Source organism: Neovison vison, chromosome X (assembly GCF_020171115.1).
Source record: "Neovison vison isolate M4711 chromosome X, ASM_NN_V1, whole genome shotgun sequence".
Lineage (NCBI taxonomy): Eukaryota > Metazoa > Chordata > Mammalia > Carnivora > Mustelidae > Neogale > Neogale vison.
Window position 1 is genome coordinate 96,588,070 of NC_058105.1, and position 5,109 is coordinate 96,593,178.

A 5,109-nucleotide genomic window follows, 5' to 3' on the forward strand; every position below is an offset into this window, starting at 1 on the left:
GGGCTGCTCAGGTCCCTGGGGGGTTTGTGTAATAAAACGGGATGGTTAAAGGGCATGTTTCTGCATTAACGAATCTTTCTGCACTGGCTGGGCCCGCGCATTATGTAAATGTTTACTGTAATTAAGAGATGAAGTTGTCACGGTGTAGTATTTTGGTTGCTGGTGTAGAGTTCCTGCCGTGCCCCAGCCATGAATAGTCACCCGAGAAGGAGGAGGACCAGAAGCATCAGAGAGAGGAAAAGGTAGAAACGCGTGCCTTGTACTTGGCTAACCCCAGGAAGGATCGTGTGGTTATGACGTGCCCTTCAGCCCCAGGTACAAGGAAGAGCCACGCTTAAGCCATACAGCCTTGAGCCTGAAGTAGGATTTCTCCTGCCCAATCCCAAAGACGAGAGGATATGTGGAACCTCATGGCCTCTACTTGTATGTGATTGTGTTCTGAGGGGAGAGTGGTAGAGGATTCCAGCGTTAAAATAAGGAAGTATAATTTTCGTACAGTGAAACACACATTTAAAAAAAACACAGCTTTTTTGAGGTCTAATTGACATCCGATAAATTGCATGTGTTTAAATGATACAATCTGATCGGTTTTGACATATGCGTCCACCCATGAAACCATCACTGTAATCAAGATCATGAATATATCCACTGCCCCGTGCCCCCCTGTGATCCCTCCTGCCTGCCTCTCCCTGTTCCCCATCCCCAGGCAACAGCTGATCTGCTTCCTGTCACTGTAGACTAGCTTGCATTTTCTAGAATTTAATATAAATGGAAACATGCAGTATGCACTCTCTGGCTTCTTTTACTCGGCGTGATTATTTTCAGATTTATTCGTCTTGCGTATTTGTTCCCTTTACTGATGAGTTGTACCCCACTGTGCGGATATACCACAATTTGTTTAACCACTCATCCATTTGTGGATATTTGGGTTGTTTCCAGTTTTTGGTTCTTACGGATGAATCTGCCACGAACGTTTGTGTGCTTGTATTTCCATCTTTCCCAGGGAGGCATCCGGGAGAGGAATGCTTAGGTCATCTGGTAGGTTTCTGTTCAACTTTGTTAAAAAAACATTTTCCAAAGTGGTTGTACCAGTTTCCACTCCGATCAGACACAGCTCTACCTCCTTGCCGACATCTGGTGTCATCTATCCCAGCTTGTATGTGTGTGTGTGTGTGTGTGTGTGTTCTAATTAAAATTTCATTTTTATGGGGCACCTGAGTGGCTCAGTGGGTTAAAGCCTCTGCTTTCTGCTCAGGTCATGATCTCAGGGTCCTGGGATCGAGCCCTGTATTGGGCTCTCTGCTCACGGGGGAGCCTGCTCCCCCCCCACCTGCCTGCCTCTCTGCCTACTTGTGATAAATAAATAAATAAAATCTTTTTTAAAATTTCATTTTTATGTACCTTAAGACTCCATAAGGAATGTGGCTGTGTACATTTTAAAAAATATTTTATTTATTTATTTGAGAGAGAGGGAGAGCAAGAGAGCATAAGTGGGGAAAGGCAGAGGGAGAAGCAGACTTCTCATTGAGCAGGGAGCGCAACTCTGGGCTCCATCCCAGGACTCTGGGATCATGACCTCAGCTGAAGGCAGACACTTAACCGACTGAGCCACCTAGGTGTCCTGAGTGTGTACATTTGCAAAAATTTCTCAAGCTGCACACTTGAGATGTCTGCATTTTACTGGATATAAATCATTTCTCTATAAAATCTTATAGACAACAAAGTAGGGAGAAAAGTCCTTTGAAATTCAGTCATCTTCTCTTTCTTTCTTTTTTTTTTTAAAGATTTTATTTATTTATTTGACAGACAGAGATCACAAGTAGGCAGAGAGGCAGGCAGAGAGAGAGGGGGGAAGCAGGCCCAATGCGGGGCTCCATCCCAGGACCCTGGGATTGTGACCTGGGCCGTAGGCAGAGGCTTAACCCACTGAGCCATCCAGGCGCCCCTCATCTTCTCTTTCTATCCTTCAAAATGACTTTCCTGACCAAGTCAGGAACCTGGCTCTGGTAATAGGACCTTTAAGAAAGCCTGCTAGTTGTTGGTGGCAAGGTGAGGTGTGGGCCTGGTAGATGTGGTTCCAGCTGAGGAAGGTACAGGTGACTCATCTGGTTTCCTGGATCCTGGAAAATTGTGCCCTGGGCTTTTTTTTCCGAGGCTGTTCTTTGAAGTTCTAGAGATGAAAGCTTTGCAATCCGCAGCCACTCCCCAACCGCTGATGGAAGTGGCAGCCCACTCTGGGCCAAGAAGGGCAGAGGCCACTGCCCTGGGGTCGGGCTGGTGGGCTTGGTGTCTCAGTGGGGTGGGCACCAGAGCAAGATACCCTGCAGCTCACCTTGTAGAGGCAAGACCCAGACCCTGTTGCCTTCATTGCCCACTGAAAATTCCACGTTGATAGCCCCGTGCACCTGGATCAGGGGCTCCCAACCCAGAGCTGCACTGCCTACCACCTAGCGGGGTTTGGAAATGGTGTTTTTGAGGATCACGACATCAGGGGCCCATACGGGGTGAATGGGCAGGGATATCGTGTGGGACAGCCCTGTGCAATAAAGGACTGTCCTTCCCCAGATACCGACAGTGTGCCCCGGGTTGAGAAACAACCTTTTTTTTTTTTCTTTTTTAAAGTAGGCACCATGCCCAGCATGGAGCCCAACGTGGGGCTTGAACTCACAACCCTGAGACTGAAGCCTGAGCTGAGATGAAGAGTCAGCCGCTTAACCCATGGAGCCGGCCAGGCACCCCAGAAACAAGCTGGTTTTGGTTGGTAAGAGTTAATCGGTTGCCTCGGTGGCAGATATTCCTGTTTTTTCAATTCCTTGAATTCATCATTTTTTTGGGAGGGGGGGGTAGTTTCTTTTAAAGTAAACTCTGTGCTCAATGTAGGGCTTGAACTCACGACCCTGAGATCAAGAGTCTCATGTTCTGCTGAGCGGAGCCAGCCCAGCGCTCCATCCCTGAATTCATCTCGGGATGTCCATTAAGAAATCCGTCTGCGACGTCAACAGCATGAAAACCCTGCGCAGATCAAAACCCTTCTCTAGCTTAAAGGTTACACGTAAGCTTGGCCCCGTTTCGAAACTTTCTGGCGCTCCAACGCGTAGTTCTAGAGACGTTTAAAGAGCAAGGTTGATTTCAAGAGCCGTGAAATAGTTTCTTAGTCTTATTTCGTTTTACTTTTGTTTTTTTAGAATTCACTTCGCACCTCGCGTTTGAACTCAACCTGGACTGCTCTGCTCGTCTTGGCGTGCGGCTGTGAGGGACGGAGACGGAAGAGTTCTGGCTGGCCTGACCCGTGCGGAGAAGGGAGTTGCAGTTTTCTGACATTAAATATTAACACTGGGGATTAATAATGAAGGCTGACAGTTCCTTTCTCGGTATTTCTGAGCGTGTCTCTCCCCAGCCTGCCAGGCCAGCAGGCCCAGGCCCTTGCCCTGCCCGAGCCATGTGGCCGGAGGCCCCTGCTCTCTGAGGTCAGGAGAGGTAAGGAAAACAACCCTCTTGTCACCCAGAGGGGCAGGAGTGCCTGCCTGGGCCACTGTGCGCGGCTCCAGGCTTGTCCTCATCCTCCCCGGTGACAGGAAAACAGCTGGTGGCGGAGGGAAAAACAGGAGGTGGATGCGGGGCTGGGGGTGGGGAACCTGAGGAGGAGAGAGGCTTGTGGCCAAAAGAGAAGGGGGACTAGGGGTCCCTGTGCATGGATGTGTCGCCCTGAGGAGAGCTCACGTACAGCCCAACACCTCCTCAGCTCGGCCCCCGCTCCCTGAGCCTTATAGCTTTCTTATGAGCTGAATGGTACCCCCCTCTTCCGGGCAAGGAGGCCTCAGACTGGTTTTGGGGAGGGGTGGCGACGTCAGTGCCATGCACACCCGGGCGGCACAGACCCTGACCTTGCCGCTCTCGCCTTGCGTGACCCCCTCCAGCTTCCCTGATGCCCCAGGTCCCAGCTGTGCTAGCCGTCAGGCCTGCTGAACTCTGATGGCCCGTGAGCCAAGGAACATCACGGCAGCCTTGAACTTACGCGCAGGGAGCTGGACCGGCTGAAGTCTGTGCTGGACAATTAGACACGCAGCGATCTTTTACGTAATAAAAGGTACAAGGAATCCGATGTGAAATAGGCCCCCGTTTGATTTCCCACGCTCCATTGATGGATGATTGCATACGTGCTTTGCTTTAATAAAACATTCCTTCCCCCAACCCCATGTCCATTTTCTCCTTTCCCTTCCTGCCCTCCCCTTGAGCCGTGACAGTGGAGAGTGGAGGAGAAAAAGAGAAGGTCGGAAGCAGAGAACTCAGTAGGTGTCAGAACTTGGCGTTTATCTTGGAGGGCTCGGCCTCTGCGGACGTTTTCAGGAGACCCAGGCCCCTTCGAGCAGGGGCGGGAGTTTGAGGTCAGTGGCCTGGCTTGGCTCTCGTACTCCCGTCTGAGGGAAAAGGAATTTAATCTGAGGAAGAAGCTCAGAGGCTCTGAGGAAGACAGCCATTGTCTCTGAGGAAAGAGGTCGTGTCCATAAGATGTCCAGGGAATGCCAAGGGCTGGTGGCCCTGTGGTGTGGGATCCTCTTCTGGCCTCTCAGTGGCCCCGTCACCACCACCGGCCTGACTTTGCCCTGAGACAGGGCAAGGCGGCTGGAATGGAAGAGGAGGGGGGCCGGAAGCCTCCATCAATGGTGCTAATTAATTGGGCTTGTGGTCGCCTCGCACCTCTCATTTGAGGCTGTACAGGTGTTCCACAGACATTAATTAATTAGGCCCGCCGCGCTTCCTGTGGGGTTTGGACAGATGTCTGATTCCAGAGGCCCCGTCTTCCCGGTATCAGGGCAGAGCGCGAGGGGTTTGGTTGGACAGTGAGGAGAGCACCATGCCACCTGACCCGTGGCCGCCAGAAAAGCCTGGGCAGATGGGGGATTCACTCCTAGGGGTGATCGTGGGAGTTCGCTGGAAACACACGGCCGAGGTGTTCCCAAGCCCACGTGCCATTTTGTGAGTTCTCCTCCGTGGAGCACCACAGCGAGGCTCCATCCGGTGACCGCCTGCTGGCTTTGGCGTCAGAGTGGAGACCACCGCCTTCCCGGTCATTGACTCACCAGTGTGGTGCCAACATGGAGGGCTGAG

At 51.5% G+C, this 5,109-nt stretch overlaps 1 long non-coding RNA gene across 1 annotated transcript; it reads left to right on the forward strand.

Moving 5' to 3' along the window:
* Positions 1–2,718: 2,718 nt before the first annotated feature.
* Positions 2,719–4,180, forward strand: LOC122897017. The gene is made up of 4 exons (XR_006382455.1): positions 2,719–2,761; positions 2,881–3,052; positions 3,186–3,477; positions 3,918–4,180. It is a non-coding gene; the product is annotated as an uncharacterized LOC122897017 (long non-coding RNA).
* The last annotated feature ends 929 nt before the right edge of the window (positions 4,181–5,109 follow it).